This window comes from Chiroxiphia lanceolata, chromosome 9, assembly GCF_009829145.1.
Source record: "Chiroxiphia lanceolata isolate bChiLan1 chromosome 9, bChiLan1.pri, whole genome shotgun sequence".
Classification (NCBI taxonomy): domain Eukaryota; kingdom Metazoa; phylum Chordata; class Aves; order Passeriformes; family Pipridae; genus Chiroxiphia; species Chiroxiphia lanceolata.
Window position 1 is genome coordinate 10,474,538 of NC_045645.1, and position 19,734 is coordinate 10,494,271.

The window sequence follows — 19,734 nt, forward strand, 5'->3', positions numbered from 1 at the left end:
GGGAAGCCCATGAAACCAGCCCAAGGGGCTGCAGAGAACTTCCCCGGAACTGTGCCTTTATCTTCGCTTCTGTTGGGGCTTAAAGTGGGGAGAAACAAGGGGGAAATCTCTCCATCTGGAATCCATCATTCCCCTTCCAAAACAGCAGCAACTGCCTACAGTCCTTTCAATATCACCAGGATAAACAGCATCCTTGTGGCCTGCTCCTCATCTGCTCAGGCTAGTAAAGCTGTGACCCATGTGTACTTATTTTATCAACAATAACTGTAAATCAGGACGATTTTATTATTTTGATGTTATGTTTGCCAATAAAAAGGAAAGGACAGTGCTAGGATGAAAGAATTTGATGGCTACGCATTGATTTTGAAATCCCAGCCATGCTGCCCACATCCTGAGGTGCTTACCTGCCCTCCCCTTGCTCCTTTGAGTTTCTAAGTAATGTTCTAGGCACTACAAGTCAGGCCATGGCTCCCCATGTCACCAGCTCTGCAAAGACTTTGCAATCACTGTTTAGTGCCTGATGATGATACAAAAGCTACTGCAGAGCAATTCACAACACACACACACATACAGAGCACAAAGCAAGCAGATGGGACTCAGAGCACAAAGAGGATAAAACATCATTTTAACAAAATCCGTTTGTTCAGATGACCTGAACTTGAAATTAAGGTGTTAAAATCCAAGACAAAGAGGATTTCTGATTGGCAGCCAGTGATGTCAGCCCTGTGCCAATTACAGAGGGAATTCATGTGGCTGCCTTTAAAAAGAAATAATTCCCTCTCTGATACAGCAATAAGACATTGTAGACAGCCCATTTGCAGGGGATTACACGGCACTTCTCAGGTAGTTAAAGTCACTGAGCCTTTTGACCTTGTGCCTCCTAACACTACTGGAGGCATAATCACACTGCTTATCATGTGTGTCTTATTGTTTAAACAAAGCCCAGCCACCCAGCAAACTGAGCCCTGAACCTCGGGCTCATTGGCTATGAATTATTATGCTGAAACAACATAAATGTAATAAACAGAGCTATTTATTAGTTTATTCTATGATTTCAGAAATGAGAGGAAGGCTGTGCCAGGCCAGGCCAGAATGAAAGCATTTCTCAGGTCACTGCCTTAAACAGAGATATTTCATGTTACCACAATGCTTACACAGGACAAGTAAATCTTTGCACGTTGCAGTCTTGAAGTCACTAGAACTAATTGTCTCTCCAGATGGGATCTGAGCTTACTCGCTGTCATAACGTTCACATATAATGAACATCAGGCAAGGTGAAAATTGATATCAAGAGCACTTCTAAGAGCTAAAAAGTTAACACCTAAATTGGAAATCAATATATGCTTTAAGTATTGATCAGCAGAACAGAAATCTTCAGGTTTTTGCCTCTGTGAGTGAATATTGTTGTAGGTTGAGCTGAAGTCCACTGAAAAACCATACCTTTAATAGTAGTTTTTAAAAAAATGCACAAAGCAACACAACCCTACACCTTATGGAGTGATTGCCTAACTCTACCACAGCCATGTGCACCTGTGCAGAACAACCAGGAACATGCTAAGACACATATGAGGGGTGACTTTTTGTCTATCTGTTAGTTTTTGAAGTAATGCTTGTTTCTTCAAGACAAACAGCAAAGATCAGAAGAAACCACAGCTGAGAAGCACCACCTTTGAGGAGCATCACCACTGAGGAGCATCACCTTTGAGAAGGATGGATGGCCTTTGGTACAGGCATGGGAAGGGCAGGACTGTGCCTGCTGATGGAGCACGGGGCAAAGATTTTGAGCTTGCTCAGCACATGGAAGCCCAGATCTCATCTCCGCAATGCAGTTCACAGGCCTCTTCTTACTCTGCACGTAGAACTGCACAAAGGCAACTATATTGCTTTGGGAATTAGTATCTCTGCTCTGCAGAGGGGGCACACCTCCTTGGGTCAGTACTAGGTGAAGAGCAGCTGCAGAATATGTCATCCCATGCTGTGTATCTGCTCAAAGCAAGCTTTTCAGACTTACTGATGAATGAAATAGCTGTGAAAAACAAATGTCTTACTGTTTGAGTCCTCCAGCCTGCAAGGAAGCAGGAATTTCTCTGCACTACATCAAAGAAACACTTGACCCTGTGTGATCAATTCCTCCTCCTAATTATTACACACCGAAAGACCTGAATTCCTGCTAAGTCTCTCAGGTGAAAAGGGCAAGAATATCTCAGAAAAGGTTAGAAAATCCGTACATTTCTATAAATATTTGTTGGTCTGCATTCTTTTAACTTTGCATGATTAAATACAGCCTGCTTCTGTTCTTCCACTTTATCCTCCGGGGAAATTTATCATCAAAATTATTGTACAGCATTCATTACTCTAGCCTCATTTAAAACCTTGCCCTACTTATTATTTAGGCTGCAAAAAAAATTGTTGCTTTGTATAGTATTTCCTATAATAGTCTCAATCATTACATTAAAAGATTGCTGTAAGGCAGCTTAGCCTGCATTAGAGAAAAATAAAGTGGGATGCCATAGTTAAGTGTTACAGTTCTTATTCAGCTTTTGTTTCCCAAATCATAAGAATGCAACGTTTCAGTTCCTTAAAAGGCTCTCATTGCTCATTAGCAACATCCAGGACTTAAGTCCCTGGCTTTAAAAGGTACATCCAGTGCTTCTTCTCCAGTTTAAAAGGTGGTGGGGAAAGGCAGAGAGATGGGAAGGAATGGAATGGGAGGGAGGCAGGAAGCTCCATCAACTCAATGGGTGGGGAACACAGCTGTGACAGAGCAGCAGGGAATGCAAACAAATGATTTTATTTTTTAACTCTTATTCAAAACTTTTGTTTAGGAGTAAGACAGACATGGCTATTTAAAAGAAACAAGATGCTGTATATACAGGGAGGGAGAAAATTGAACTTAAAGCCCCGTACTGGTATATGAAGCCTCTTAATTTGGGTTCCTTCATTAACAAGACTACTCTGATGCTGAGTACCACTGCTGGTGTTTCAGATAACACTGTGTATGTGTTTTTCCAATCCTAATGTACTTCTGAAAAAGGATCATTAATCCAAATCTGAAGACACTGGTACAGCTGTTCCTGAACTGCACACCCCCTTGGGGAGGTTATCAGGGAGATGGCATCTCTTCTCCCATTAGCAGCTCCAACAAGGTCTTCTCCTACAGGGATTGCTGAACTGAAGACTTATTTCTAGTTTGAGCACAGCAAATTCAAACTGAAACCACAGGCTGGGCAAAAGCCATGCATGAACACCGACCATTTTTTGGAGGTTGTGTTATGTGTTTATTGGCTTGTTTAGGTTGTTCTGACCTTCCTCAGGTCCTGCCTTCTCTGGAGCTTGCTGACCCCAGAGGCTTTTTGCTATCCACAAACCTAGCTACTCATCCCACATCAAAGACCTGATATAGGACCTAGGGACATACAAGGAAACCCTGGTTTAACCCTCTGCAATGGTGAAAATTGCCCGGTTATACCTAATCTTTGCTGCAGGTTTTGATTCCCGACTATATTTTTCCCTTTCACCTGCCTACCTTGTCTTTCTGACTGTTTTCTGTGAGAGGCCTTTCAGTATCGTAAATAAATGAGATAAGCCAGTTCCTCTCTCTTCCTTTCTTATTGACAAGTTCAAAGACCTCTAAGAGATTAGGAGTGAAAGACTGTAAGTGACCTGCTGGGTCATCAAGCCTAGGCTTTTCCTATCACTTCCAGCCACATCCTACACTACCTTTCTACTGGATAAGCCTGATTTTATCAGCATCTCCCAAATGTTTTCTTTTTTTTTCTTATCATTTGAACCAGTTTACCAGGTACAAATGAAAGGCTTAGTGGTCAGTAACTCCCTGGATCATTTTCTTCCTGGTGTCACAAGAAGGCATCTTGTCCTTTCTATCCATTGTGCAGACATACTCCTCATCACCCATGGGGAGGGAAAAGAGGTAAGTTTTGGTGGAAGGGAAGGGAACAGGACAGTGGAGGTGATGTTCATATAAGATGTACTGCCAACTCCAGTACATGCAATGCACTGGAAAACGGTGAAACAATGAAAATTCTTGTTTTATCATAGAATAGTTTGGGTTGGAAGGGACCTTAAAGATCATTTAGTTCCAACCCCACAGCCATGGGCAGGGACACCTTCCACTAGAGAGAGCGGTCAAGGCAGGGATCAATATTTCCCTTGGCTATTATTTTGTCATTAGACTTCACAGATAAATACGTATTATTTTCTTCTTTACCCCTAATTGTATGGACTCAGAGTTAATAATGAAAAATATGCAACATCCTGCTATTTGTCATGCACCAAACACAGCTTTCCCATCGGTCTGGTCAGCAGAAGCTGTTTCTGATCTGTTCCAATGACTGTCTGTGGCTGGAGGGACTATGCTCATTAGCTGTGCTGTGCTCCAGAGGGGCAAATTACCATCCACCAACCCCAAAGCTGCCCCAACACTCAGCTCTGGGTGCCAGCAGCTGCTTAGCACATCTGGATGCACATTGGCAATCTCACTACCTTTCAACAAAATCCACTGGAAAACTCATCATGCCAAAATACACCTTCTGGTGTAAAAGGGGGTTTCCCAAGAGGTAAGGATTTCATGTGTCCTCTCCCCAGCAGCCATTTCAAGTGCATAAAAAGCTTTAGGCTTGAAGCTGGCTGTGAAGAGCAGCAGAAATCTCACCCAAAGGGGACACCACTTTAGTTCAGGGCCAGGAGAGGTCAAACATCACTGTAGTGCTCCGGTCACAGGCAATTTCCAGCAGGGCTGAGCCACAGCCCTTTAACCCACGTGCTAACACAAACGCTCTGGGTTACAACACTCAAAGGAGAGAGAGCAGCTTGCCACCCTCTCTGGGTCCCTAACAGCCCCAAACCTCTTCTTACACGCAGCAAACATTTTACTATGACATGATTCCATCTCCTGAAACTGATCCGTAAAAACACTTCAGTGCAACCGAAACATCTCCCCAAACCAGGTTCTTGTAGTAACCTCGAGAGCACGCAGGGGTGCACGGGGCTCGAAGTGGGGGCACCTACTAATGCAACATGAACAAGGAAGGGGGTGAACCTGAGCAGATCCTCAACACTTGGAGAGCAAGGGGAGGAAGACATTTGGCTTTTTTTTTTTTTTAGTGATGCATTAATTCTATAACTTGCAATGCTTCTCTCGCTGTCCCACACACAGCACAAAAAGAGGTCTAGAAACAGGCTGACTTGTCAGTTCTGTGCAATCACAGTCTGAGCCCAGCTTCTCTCCAGCCCTACATTCAGACAGGTTATCAGTCAGACAAGAATGGGATTTCAGACAGGTCTTTTGCCCCTGGATTTGCATCATTCCACGTCTGGACAATTTTTCTGAATTTGTTTTCCAGATGTTTCTGGCAGTGTCTGCCCTTTCTCGGTGCGTCACGCCTGTGGCATCCCTGTGGTGAGTGTAAAAGGGTCCGAGGAAGTTATTTCAAGGGATGCTGGGCAGCCCACCTCAAGGAAAAACTTCTGCTGGGCAAGAGTCATACTGGGCTCCCTGACACCTACAGTGTCATCCTAAAGCCATGGTTCAGGCATAGGACTGTAAAATGAGCATTTTCCTCACAACAGTGCTCTTGTACCTGAGTAGAAAGAAGAACAGTTCTCAAAATCCCATTTAGGGTATCGAATATGAACAGGACAAGGCACTGTGGACTTTACCTTCCATACCACTTCTCTCTCTGGAGAACATTTACTAATTTCATCACCTTCCCCCTCTACCTCACCTGTTTTTTGGGCAGACTCCATTCCCATCTACCACTGAGCCCCTCTCCTGCACAGATGTCTGAGCTTCATGCAGCTAAAACCTGTCTGATAACATCCATCACCACCTTGTGCACTATGGGATTCAACCTGTGCATGAGTGCCACTACTCTGATGAAAGTAATGAAAACTGATTATTTCATCATGTGATTTGCAGTGGAAAGAAAGGCTGATTTTCACTTTCGAGTGGTTGGTTCTAATTCTTTGTCATGAGTTCACTGTCACTTTCCCCTCTCCAGCCTTTGAGTCTCTTATCTGTTAAAAATGAAAGGTTTTGAACAGGAGCAGGTGAAGGTCATCTCTGCCTGTGCTTCTGTTCCACAGCCAGTGTTGTAGAACAAATACTGATGAGGATCATGATGATAATGAGGAAAATAATAATGAGCATTGATCTCGATGGAGATGCTCCTCCGTTCTACCAGGCCACTGAGATGAGAATCAGGAATCCCCAGACATAAAGGATGTGTCACACTAAAGTTTAATTAACAGCAAATCACAACCCAAATGACATATTCCCCCCCCTCACACTCTCAATTTTCATAACTGACTTTTCACAACAAAACTCCAGGGGACATTTGGAAATAGAGAAGAAAGTAAAAACTTCTGCCTCCACGTACAGCTTGTTACACCAAGGGAGTCAGTCATCCATGATCCCTCTCTGATTTTCTACAGCGTTAAGTCGTAAGCATCTTCAGTCTAGTCCATGGAGAGACAATAATACAGATGAGAGGAGAATTAGGTCCAAAGTGTTTCAAGAAGACACACTTGGCACATTATTTCACAGCTTCCTGTGCTAATGGCAACACATCACCTTGTGATAATGGTGCCATCGGTGCGTGTCAGCTCAACACACCAACGCTCTCCTGCTGCTAAAACAGGGGGTGCTGACGTCCAGTCAAACACTCTGCACTTCTTCAGCACGTCTCCTAGAATTTTCCCAACACAAACAAATTAACCTGGGTGAATTGCTCCGGAGAGCACCATTAGAGACAGCACAAGGCCTTGCTGGCAGGGTCCTCTTGTTTTCAGCAAGGAGGATTAGCTGGAGTCAGTCGAGGCACTATGGCACAAGAAGCTCTACAGATTTCTAAGGTTGCTCACAACTCATATCAGGATCAGAAGATATCAATGCTCTAGGGAAAGTCATGTAGCTGTATATAACCAAGAAATAGTGCTCAGGACTAAACTATTTACTTTTCAGGTATGATTTTTGCTATTGATGTTTCTGTAGTATAAATATTTTTATCTAGCTTTCAAGTACCAGACATTTCAAAGTCTTTTCCAATAATTATGAAACATTTTTTGATTGGCACACTCCTCTATAACTGCTCCTACAAGAGATCATGAAGGCAAACATGGGTTCCCTTTCTGTCAAGACCTATGGGAGGCCTTGTTTATGAAAAATTCTTTAAAAGACTCTTTTTTTTAATAAACACTATGAAGTAGTTGACTCATTTTATGGACTAAGTAGGAGGAAGTAAGGAATATCTCAGACAATTCCATGCATTTATATCCATTCCATATTAACTCATTATGTATTGATAAAATTGTTTATATTAAATCAATCTCCAGGGGTCATAGTCTTGTGCTGTTAACTGCAGTTGGTCACTTAACAAGAGATAGCAGCAGAATAGTTAAAAAAACAGGTACATCTTCCATTGATAACCTATCCCATAAACATTCCCCATGGAAAACTTCAAATAAAACCACGGCTAAATTCAGAACACAATAGGAGATATATAACACATGAGTTTCAGAGTCCCACACTATTATCCAGCCCTCTCCCTTCCCTGCAAGCAGCTTCTGCTCAACAAAAACAGCCCTTCCTGACATGAGGAGGTTCACGTGATGAAGCAAAGGCCCAAAGAAGAACGACACAAAGCTGCACAACCTCATCCCTCCTGCATGGCTGTGCCCTGCCTGGGCAGAACCAACATTTACTGGAGGAGCCAGCTCAGGGCAGGCCAACAGCAAGGAATTCTTGATCCTATCTTTGGCAGAAACAAATAATCATACTTTAAAAAAAAATAAGTGAGAAATAAAAGGCCAAGTTTGTATAAAATTCAAGCAAGCCAGTCTGGCAAATCATAACTTAGACAGCTCAGAGTGCTGTAAGACAGGGATCTGCAGCCTAATTGAAATGAATAGTTTGAAGTGCTCTGCTATTAGAGAATCAAAGCTCTGGTGTCTCAGCTCCAGTATCTGTGGAACAGCAGTAATAGTGTTTGCCCACCTTACAGAGATAATAGGAGCGGTTACTTTTATGTAGAAATGTGATCATGTAAAAAGCACTGTGGTATAAAAGTGCTAAATATTATTATTAGGTGTATGTTTTGGTACTCAAAAAATACAATTCATTCAAGCTCTTCTATTTCTTTGACACTTGTAACAGGCTTCCAATGTGGCTTAAAACCCCTGCTCAAAAATAAACATCAGAATAATGAGCTTTCCTTATTTAATTCACCAAATAGGCACAATAAGCTCATGTTTAAACAAAAAATGAAAAGGAAAGTTGCTGCTGTGCCAGAACAGCAGCACAATCAATTTTAATTAGCATTGCTCATTGTGGGAAATGATAAGGTATCAGTCATAGTAATTGGTGGTGTTGACAATTAGTCAAAGTTATTAACATCTCAAGACCCAGGACAAAAAAAGCTCCCTGAATTTTAAATATCTGGAGAAGGCTTGCTTTGAAATTCTTAATTTTTGCACAGTCTGAAAACATTGCTCAGATTTATTATTTGTTAGCTTTCCATCAGAGCACAAGTGCTGGAATAACACAGCCAACCCGACTGTCACCAGTGCTTGATCAATACGAGTTTTCCAGGGAGAGCTGCTGTGAGTGGGGCTCCCTCCTCTTTTCCAGAGCTCTGCTGCCTCTCCGCTTCCCACCCCTCTCCCTTTGTTTCCCTTTGCCTGCTCTGGATGCTCATCCCAGATCCTATCCCAGGCTGAATGGATCAAGGAATGCTCCCAGACAAGGGAAGCGCCTTCAGCTCAAGAGCTGGAGCATCTCCAAACCCCACATGGTCCCATCCAGGAAAACAAGACCTTAGGGTACACAGAATGAGGGTGGCTAGCAGCTTCTACTTGCAGATACTGCCTGGACCACATCTTTTAATGGCCAGTATGAGCAATTCCTCAGGCTTCCGAGAAGTTCAGGTCTAAGTCAAAGCTCAAGCATAAGTCAAAGCCTACAACAAGTCCCCAGACATGGTATAGGGCACTTCAGGGCTTTGACCTGGTCTCGTTTACCCCTGGGCAGCCCCATGACCATCCTGCCTGTGTTTGATATCTGACTGCTGATGAAAGAGGATCTGTGCTGCTAAAGAGGCCAGTGATTATATGAACCAGCTGAGCAAACCAGATAGCCCGTTTGCACGGTTTAGGTGAGAACTGACACAAAGATTTCTGATGTTTCGGGAAAGTTAATGGGTTAATGTTATTTTGCTGATCATCAAAACCGTAAAGTGTCCATGGCAGAGGAGACTGTACTTGTACCTTCATGTTTTAGTTGGGAATTACTGAGACACCCAGTAAGCAAATGCTGAGAGCAGATGATCCAGTTGCAAATGGATCACTTAGGGACTCAGCTGACGCTAAAAAAGGCAGAAAAAGATCATCATCAGTTGAAGTAAAAAGCATTTAGTCAATTTGACGGAGTTCTGACCACCCACCCTAGAAGACAAAATTCATGGAAACACTCTGTCAGTTGTTTTCTGCTAGAAGAATTCCAATGAAAACTCAATATATTCCACTTCCCACACCCTTCCGTACCTTTATTGTAAATAAGATGTGTATAATACTGCAATAACCATCATTCTGGTGTAAGTAGGTGTTACAGTTTAAAATAGCAGAGGTGACATGTATTACTCATTTGTCTTTTTACTCACTTTAATGTGTTTATTTGTATGGAAATTAAAATCCAGGTAAAAATACCATCTCTCTCCCAAGCATATGTAGCTGTTACACAACGACAGTGATTCTTCTGACCCTGGGCAATTACCACTCCCAAACTGGCTCAGCCTTTCAAGCAACACAGTAAAATATGAGGCTGCCACAAAGGAATAAATCCCACCTGGCAGACGCTGCCGAGCAGCACCACTGGCGTAACTGTGAGAGAACACAGTCTTGAAAGAAACTTCCCCAAAACCCAACTGAGATTCAAAGCAAAGAAACTCTGATTTAAATTCCCCCTCAGCCGCCGACCCACGGCAGCAGCGGGGCTCTGCCACTGCGGCCGCAAGATAAACACCATTTTCAAGGTCAATTTCCTATGACCAGTTGCTTCATTTCTCATCATTTTCTGTCCAACTTCATAGATTACCACTTAAAATTGATTTATTCTTTCCCTTTCTAGCATTACTTTGCACTTCATTTAAGAGGGGGGCGGGGGGGATTTTCTCTCCGTTCCGTACAACGGCGCTGTCATAAGACGATGGGCTCAGCTGGGTTTCAATTGACTAAAACGACTGCTCAGTAAAGCAGCATGTCATAAAAGCTGAACCAAACCAAGAGGCATCTTCCAACCATTCCCCTCTCTCCTCCCTACTGCTAGAAATATTGTTTTTCAGATACAGTGACTTGAGTTTTTAACGTATGGAGCTCTGATTGTAAAGAAATGTTTTAATAGCCTCTAGTAGAAAACAAAAGTTGTGTTGAGGTCTTCCCAGGGTTTGAGGTTCCTTCTGCAGGCCGGTAGCACTCACACTTGAGATCAGATTAAAGCTGACAGAGATGAAACTGTGCTGGCCCACATCCCTGGGCTTGCTCCAGGGCCTCTCATCTGCATTTCATCCTGATGTAAGCACATGTTCCCATCATTGGTACACTCATCTGCATCACTCTGAATGTTAATCACAGGCTAACCCAATTTCTTCAGCAAATTTATTACTTACTGTTCATTAAAGTTCATAAAACCTAATGTGAGCCTGAAATAAGCAGAACTCCCTTATCAAGGAGTCCTCAGTGACACGGCAATTCAGAGGCAGCAACGTCAGCCCAAGAAGCTCTTCCTTCAGAGGTGGGTGCCAGAATCTTTCGTGTGTTCTCCGGGGGATGCAAGGGGAGGGGAAGCAGGCAATGGGGTACAAAGAGCTCTCACAGTCCTTTAGAAAGCTCTAAAACTGGCATCTTTGTAGGAACTCACTTATCAAAACAAACCCAGAAGTTTTTCAGAATTGTCTAAAGATATTTTTTCAGTGCTCAGACAACGGTCACGTGCTTCAAACCAAGCGTGTGCTTAAATGCTTTGCAAAGCAGGGCCCGAAGAAGCTGCATTTGTGTTTTTCACACTGGAAAGAGATGATCTAATGTATTCTAGTCAACAGCCAGAGAGAGTAAACATTACCATCTACCTCCCCAATGAACTCTGTGCATCTGAAATTATCTGTATTTCCTCCACCAGTTCCTCAAAACCTCAGGAACACACACAGATCCAAGCCTCCAACATCCCGAGTGGAAACTGCTAAAATTCTCCAAAGGACATTATGATTGAAATATTCAATCAGATGATACTACCATCAGAATAATGAAGCCTTTGGAGGATTTGCTTCATTGAGTGTAAAATAATTTTGAGAGACACTTGAAAGGAAGAAACCACGTCTGTGGGAAGAAACATGACTGACTTTTTGCCAGAAAGAGGATTATTCTGCAAGCCAGAAAATGACACCTCTTGGTAACCCAACATCAGATCTGCTTCTAGGCTAAAATCAGATGCCACAAAATATATAAATATAACTTTTACACAGCAGTGTAAATGAAAATACATGTGTTGAGAAAAGAAATTACAGATGTTTATTCTCCGTTCCTCAAAATTTCCATAACCACAGAACGAATCCAAACCACAGAATGAATCCAGTCTGAAATTAGAAATTTGCTCTCTCCTTTAATTAAATCAATTTGCATTTTTTCTGATTAAATAATAGAAAAGCATAGAGGTGAAGGCAGGTTTTGGACAAAGAGCTGAATTCAATTCCTGGTCCTGCCACAGAGTTCCTCTGCAAGCTTGGCCTTAATCTCCTTGTGCCTCTTTTCCCCATCTGTGGAAGATGGATAATATTACACTCCCACAGTTTCCATCTTGCCTACTAGATCATGAACTCTGCAGGGAAAGGACTATTTATTAAAGCTTGTAGGAACAACACTCCCACAACAGGAAGGGGATTGGAGTGGGATCTCCTGCTGCCCTGCCCCTTCAGACTCACAGTGGCAGCAGAAAGCCCAACCTCTCACTGCCATCACCATGTGGGCCAAGCCTGGGCGCAAGGAATGTAAAATAGGCTCAAGGGAAGCAATGCAGGGCTTCTCAGTGACTGCGTGCCCATTTTTTACATAAGGAACGCTTTTGGCTTGCTAAGGTAACTCCAAAGCGTGGGTATGTGAGCTGTGCACAGCAATGGAACAGGAGCTCAGCAGGGTGAGGTTTGCACCGAAGGACAAAGCAAGACAAGGCTGAACTTTTTATCACATTCTGTTTTCCAAGTCCTAATCCCATTTCACAGTGCATGGCATTATACAGCACCGCATTTTTTGCAAGCAAGGCTGAGGTGCAACCTAATGAGGGTGTAAAACCCAACTTTAATAAGGCCAAAATGCCCACAGCTCTCCACAGGGACAGGGCTATGGATGAAGCCTGCAGCTGAGTGATCACAAACACCGCACAGAGAAAGCGGGAATTCATCTTGGGAAAGAGACTAGAGCCTAACAGAATTATTTTAGAGCACAATAACACACCAAGCTGTCTTCATCACCACTATTACTCTTGCCCAGCTTGACTGCGAGCATATCGCATCAAATCGACGGAAGGAAAATTAATATCTTCAAAAGGAAACAGTTCACCACATCACACACAGTCCAGCTACCATAATGATAAGTTCCCTGATAGCAATCATCTTCAAAACCCCAGTGGTTATAAGAGACTCTATGGAATTCATCATTTTTTATGTTTTTTTTTTTTTCAATTGAACCAAAATACAGTTTTGAAAGAATATTCCTAGCTATGCTGTTTTAAGGGATTAACAAGCCATTATGTACTAGAGCATACATACATAATGGAATCAGCAAACAGGAATCAGCGAGTAATCTTCTGCCTCTACGAAAACTAATATGTAATTGCCAGAAGCACCAGGGGAATTTCTGCCTTTTGTAAAGCTTCAGGAGGTGACTGTCATCAAATTTGACAGAAATACAGAGCACAAGGACCAGTTACGGGCAGGAAAGGGAATGGTTACTGTTTCATACAATAACAAACTTTCACTACAGTTGGGAGCTAAGCCTGTGTATTGATTTGCAGATGCAAGTGCTAACTGTTATTATTTAGTAGATTATGGGAACAGAAAATAGAGCTTCTGAACACTACAGACAAAGAGAGACATGATATGCAAGATGAATTTTATGAAGCATATTTTCTTCATGGAGCCTATACATTGATACAGTCTCAGTGTAATTCCATAAATGGATAGCTGTGATCAGACAGCTGATAGGCAGCACATTTCCCTAAGCAATTGCTTTTCCATTAAGAACTTCCATCAAATGAAAACACCATGGGGGAGAGCAGAGCACGAAGAATAAATATCAGAGTGAAACCCAGAAATGTGGCAATATCACGGAACTAAACCAAAGCCTGTGGCTTTACAGAACAAACACATTCACAGTGTTTCGGTGTGAGCGAGCACCAAAAGTGAAGCACCACAAAAAACCTTCCTATGTGACCATCTTCAGGTTCACGGCCAGGGGAATCTGCAAAGTTACTTCCTGGGAAGATAGCTTTACCCACATGCCATGGAATGCTGGAGGAAAGGCTGCATGTCCTGCACAAAACCTCAGCACTAACGCATCCAATCACACCGATTCCACTGCAAGGAATTGTCTTCAAGAGAGAAGCAGCAAAAGGAGCACTTAAACACAGATCCTGCAAGCTCTAAAAGGATTACTGGAGCACTGTTCCAGCTGGTTTCTCTAGAAGGCAGCTACTGGCACCCAGAGAGGAAAGAAAATAGCTGCAAACCCTGCACAGCCTCATGCCGCATCCAAGGCTCAACGTGTCATCCTGCTCCAACCACAGCTTGACGAAGTTCATGTTGAAATTGGACACACTCAGGCCTGCATGCTGCATCTGACAGGATAACTATTCGCTGAATTTTGCTCTTTCTGTTCTTTTATTCCCTTTTAATAATTGCATTTAGATCCTGTGGCTAAGGAATTACTGATAAAAGCAGTACTTGAAAAAAAAGATTTTTTTACTGTTTTGAAAGCCATCCCAACCCCGTGCAGCATATATAGCGCTTGAAAACAATTCAGCACACCCCAGTGTAAACATCCACAGCCAACTTCTGCAGAACTCTTCTCATGCTTAGGAATACGGAAGAAAACAACGTCAAGTGGGATTTTCACTATAGATTAGGAGGTTTCTTCTAAATAACTTATTAAAAGGGCTGAAATGTCCTAATGTGTCCCATGGAAGATGGAAGGCTCCTTTGAGAACACTTCCAGGGAAAAGATGGACAGAAAGACACATGTTTGCCCAAATCGCTGTGACAGAGCTAACTCATGGATTTCTTGGAAAACAAAATATTTCTAGTGTTACACTCTCAACTTTTATTCTTTGAAGTTTTTCACTCTAAAGGAGGCAGCAGAGTTTCTGGTACCGGTACCAAACCCTACTAAAGAGTACAAGTGATGGCAGACTCTTTCTTGAAAGCTCATGCAGTACCTACTGCCATCAAGGGAGGGATGCCAATAAGATGTTATCCAAATAACTCATAAGACTTGTACAACCCCACTCCATAACACACAATTCCTGCATGCAAATAGAAGGTCCAGATTCTCATCTGGTATCTCTTTGTCCTCAGAAAGATACATGATGAGAAATAAATTGTCAATGGCTTTAAAAGCTCAGATCAGATGGTCGTGTCCAAGGCCGCACAGAAGCCCAGATATCCATCAAACTTCAGGTAAGAAGCTGATTACAGCAGCAAGATTTTAAACGGAACTGCAGGATCACGAGGCAGAGGATGAGGTCTTTTAGTCTCTTATTTTTACCCAACGACTGTGTAAGATGCCGTAATCAATCATAACCATGCTAAGAATAGCATCACAGCGCTGGAGCAGAGGCAGTCCTCTGCAGGCATTGCTTATTCCAGAGCTGCTCCAAATGAAAAGATGCTGCTTGAAAGAGCTGTGGCAGAGTTTTGTGTCCTATGGCTGGACCCCACCATCCAAAGCCACGACACGAGGTTTTACCACTGTAACTCCCTTGCATTTATCCATCACATTAATCCATTGGGAGCTTTGTGGAATAACTTTCCCCCTCTATTTTCTGACCAAGTCACACACAAACAGCTGCTGGCCAAGCCCTAATACCACACACAGGTGTTCAAAAGCAATGTTAAAAATAAAAAACAATACAGACTGTTAAAATTCATGTAATTCCTTATAGATTTCTATCAGGGCTGAAGAATCAGGTGCCTGAGAGCAAGCAATGCTATGGATAACATACGTACTTCTTCAAACCTTATTATGCTGTAGCACATCAGTATTCCAGCAACATCTTGGGTAGGAAGTTGTAGCGATATTGATAAATTATATTCTGTCCACATCACTAGGGTGCCAGTAATGTTCAAAATGCCTGGAGGATCAGTGGGCGACTCTTACAATGTATATATAGAGAGAAATCTTGTTTTGTCTCCCTAGAGACAGTTTTTCTTCTAATGGAGTGTGGTCAGAGGGGTTCTGCTTAATTCATGCATTTAACTCCTGATCTCCATCACTTCACAGTGGTTTTGTGCTAACTACAATGTATAGAGGCCATTAGGCAGTCAGACTAAGATTGACTTTTCTTACTTCATGGATTATACAGAAGGAATGGGAGCAAGTCAGGCTCATTAGCATATGTTTAAAGAGTTTGTGGGGTTGGCAGTAGCAGAAAGTACCCAGCAACCAGCAGAGACATTTAATTCTAAACCTTACACATCAACAATAAAAGGAATATGTCTCCTTCTCACTGTTATATCATTAAATGAACCAGAAGGAGCTAAACCAGGACCTCTGGAGGTGCTGACAACAGAGAGTTGTCTGAGCTTCACGGAGGATAACATGAATTTTAATTATTGTAGCAAACTAACTGTTAGAAGTGCTTATTCCCCTTCAGTGGAAGGAATTAGTGTTAGAATGTGTGCCTAAAGTCTTGTGGTGCAGCCAGGCATTCAAGGAGCTGGGCTGTGTGTCCCTAGAGCCCGGGGAGCTCTGCTCCATCCTGGCAGCACCACAACCACCACAGCCTCTTGCTGGACACACCACGGGGATTTCTGGCCGTGTAGCCTGGGCTGCTGTGTGCAAACCTCACACCCGAGGTAGGGACTGCACCTGGGAAGCCAACAGGTGATGCAGCATCCCTCTGGCACCCTCAGCTTCCTCATCCAGAGAAACCAAGTAGTGCTGGCTTGCAAACAGGTGATTCAAGATGGATGAGTGAAGGTTGTTCTTCCACAGGGGACCATCCCTGCAGTGAAGTGGCCAAACAGCACATCACCTACTCCTCATATCTCCCATTTTGCAGCTGAGCCTATTAGAGCTGACATGAAAACACCACTGTGCTCAGCATCAGCCCTTATTCCAGGGTTGCCTCATCTGAGAACAGGAACCCCTCAGAGATGGGCATTATGACCAAGTGAGAGCAGCAGGAGTTTCAGCTACTTCCCCCCATCCTGCTTACAGCCCAGTAACCTGAGCCATTAAATGGCTTTCATGTGCCACTGCCAAAGGAAAGCTTGGGAAATCTCACCATGAGCAGTAAGGAGCATGTGGAGGTGAGGAAGATGCAGGGCTTGATGTGGCAGCAAAAGGCTCTCCTGTGCCTTCTCTGCCCTCCAGCCCCTTTCCCAGGGCTGGTAGTCCTGGAGCTGAGAGCAGCATCCAGGCTCTCCCCTCCAGATCACCAGCCCACACAGAGCTGGTCTCCGCAGAGACAATTTAAGGCAGGGAGATAAGTAATGCTTTTTTCATGCAAACCTCCGGAATAATAGACTTTGCTTTAACTGAGTTTCTGGGAATACGAAAGGGCTGCGCTGCTTAATTCACAGAGACTCTGCATTCTGCTGCTTGTCCCCTCCCCATACACACACATCCAAAAAAAAAGGAAACCATTCCCTCATGGGTGTGAACCCTCTCTCACACAGGACTGTCTGTGGGTGTGAGCCACGACGGGAGAGGCAGGGCAGCTCAACGAGCCCCCATGTGCCTACGCTGCAAACAACCTCCTTGCTGGGAATTTTGAAAAATGTCAGATATCAAGGAGCATATGTTCCTAGTGCCCCTGAGCAGTCACAGAACACTACATTTACAAACAGAGAAAACCAATTTGAATCACTCAGTACATTTGCATGCGCTGTCTGCAGGATGGTTTAGAATCAAGATTAATATGCAGATTGGAGCAGGGGGCTGTGATGACAGGCAGGGCCAGCCGGCTCTGTGGCCAGGGAGCGGCAATGAAGGATGCTCAGGGATACTGGAATGCTTCACAGAACCTCCCCAGGGACAGCAGCAGCTTTTGGGTGCCCTGTTGTTGGCAAACAATGATACAAAGAGTATTTACTGCTTTTCCAGGTTCACACCAGGGTGGTAAAGGTCATCTGAAATTAGATCTTAATCTTGTGTCCCAGCAGCTTGCAGAGATCATGCCTGGGCTCAGCAGCTCGCAAGGATGTGCTGCGCATCCTCTCAAATGCTCCTAAACCATGGACCCTCACCCTTCAGTATCTCCATCACCTTTCCTCGTGAAGAAATCAAGTTCAAAGGGCAAAATTAGGGAGGCAAAGCCCCCTCGCACATTCTGAAGCTCATTTCATACGGTTATTGCTTTTAACAAAACTGAGAATTTGGGGGGGCAGGGGTGTTTTAAAGTGCAAATTGCAACAAAAGGCCCTGCTTGCCGATGCCATCACAGTGGGTTCATCCTCAGTAAGATGTGGCTGCCACGCTCAGATTGAGCAGCTGGAGCTTTTGAAGCATAAGGCTCCAGTTTATCAGGTAAATAAGCCAGCGAGGTGATAAGCCACTCTCTGAAAACCCTTCAATAATCGCACTGATATATGCCTTGAACTCACACTCTTTTCAGATTTCCCCAGCTTTTTAACGACAGAAAAGAAGATCTCAGTTTCAGAAATATTCAGTGTTCTCCATTGTCAGTGTCTAGCTTAAAAAATAATTAAGTTTACTCTCCTGCTAGCCTGTTATCAGGTCAGTGCAAGATGCTAAGAGATCAGTATGCCACCGTAAGAAATATTTCTGTCTATTTAACCCACTAATTCAATCTCAGTAAAGAATGAAACCCATGAAGTATCTATTTATAAAGTAAATACAGCAAGTAGAAATCAAATATTGGTCCTGTTTCTGGCCATTAGCTGAGAGGATGCTGGGAAGGTAATAGCCACGATTTTTATAGTGTTAAAAAGAAGTGGTTTGTTCCGAACCATCTTCGTTACTTTTTTTTAATGCCCATAAGTGTCAACCTGAAATGCTGTGGGGAGCGCTGGAGGAGAAGCCCCCCAGCTGTGATCTGAGAAAACACTCCCAGGACGTGCTGCCCTTCTCTTTACACCACGGAGGTAAAAATATCAGACACCAAAAGGTGGATGCACACAGAATTGAGACAATTATTGTCCACTCTCAACAGCTCATTTCAATATTTCCTTCTGTAAATGCAGTCCTTTGTGGACCGGCAGTTTCCATAAAGGTATTTGTTCTCCTTGGAATCTTCCAAGTATTTGCCACAAAAGCCAGTGCCTCCCAAAAGAAAGTGTTTCCATTCAGCCATCCTCCCTCAGTGCCTTGGGGGGGTTTAATTGGATTACTTCATGGAGATTATTTTCCAGTACAGTCTAGACCTAAATATATTGGGATATAGCATCTCTCATCACACTGACAGGGGACTCCAGAACTCCATGGGTGGAGAATCTCAGCACATGGAATGAAAAGGAGGTGACATGGACACTGTGGTGGTGCTCACAAAGCCTCACCCAGGCACTTGCCAAAATTTTCAGGGAGAAGAATTAAAAAATGTTCAGGTTTTATCATTCAGCAATTATTTTTTGAGCTAAAGCAGCTTATTATGTCCCCTCTTCATCCCCTAATACACAGTGTTGAGCTGACTCCAGTCTACCTCTTCCATTCTGCAAATCCAGCAGAAACTGTCTATCCTGAATTCTCCACATCCATTCATCACATGAATTAATGTGGAATTTTCAAGTGCCAAACTAATACAACTCTGGAGTGCAATTAAAAATGCATTTAATTCCACTAATATTTCACAAAGAATATTTTCACAAACAGCAACTTCGTTCCAAAAAAAAGTACACAGTAAACGTCACCAGAGCCTTAAATAAAGGGAATTGCTATTGATCTCTGGGTATCCTAAATTCAGTAAAATACTGTGGCAAAATTGTGTTCTAATGAAACAGTAATTTAGATGTCATTAATTTCATATTTGCCATTCCCTTTTTACTACACTGATCCTTAATTAAGGGCCTTAATGTCTCCTATGTCATTTAGGGATTTAATGGTTTTGATCCAGATTTAAAGGTTTAGAAGTGTTTTGTTTGGAGTTTCTCATATGCTCTCCTAGGAACCATTAAACCTTTGCCAGAACCAGGATAGGAGCTAATGGCTGTTTCCAGATAAATCTGTATTTTTAAACCGGGGAAGAAACCTCAACATTTTCCATTTCTAACCCACCAGCTCCCATTTCACCCTTTACACAGCAGAGCAGTGCAGCTGAGGAGGCTTCTCACGGGATGATTTCTGACCCCAAATACATTTCAGTATGAAATTCTTGATACTTTCTACAACCAGACATGAAAAATAAAGAATGCTAAAAATAGCAAAAGCCTGGCTGTACAGTTTGTGTCAGAGGAAAAGACCTTCTTGTTTCTACAACTACCTGAAAGGAGGTTGTAG

At 43.1% G+C, this 19,734-nt stretch overlaps 1 protein-coding gene across 11 annotated transcripts in view; it reads right to left on the reverse strand.

Moving 5' to 3' along the window:
* The window catches only part of DAB1 (DAB adaptor protein 1), a 435,450-nt gene that overhangs the window by 227,350 nt on the left and 188,366 nt on the right, over positions 1–19,734 (reverse strand). The gene's annotated exons all lie outside the window — the stretch shown is intronic.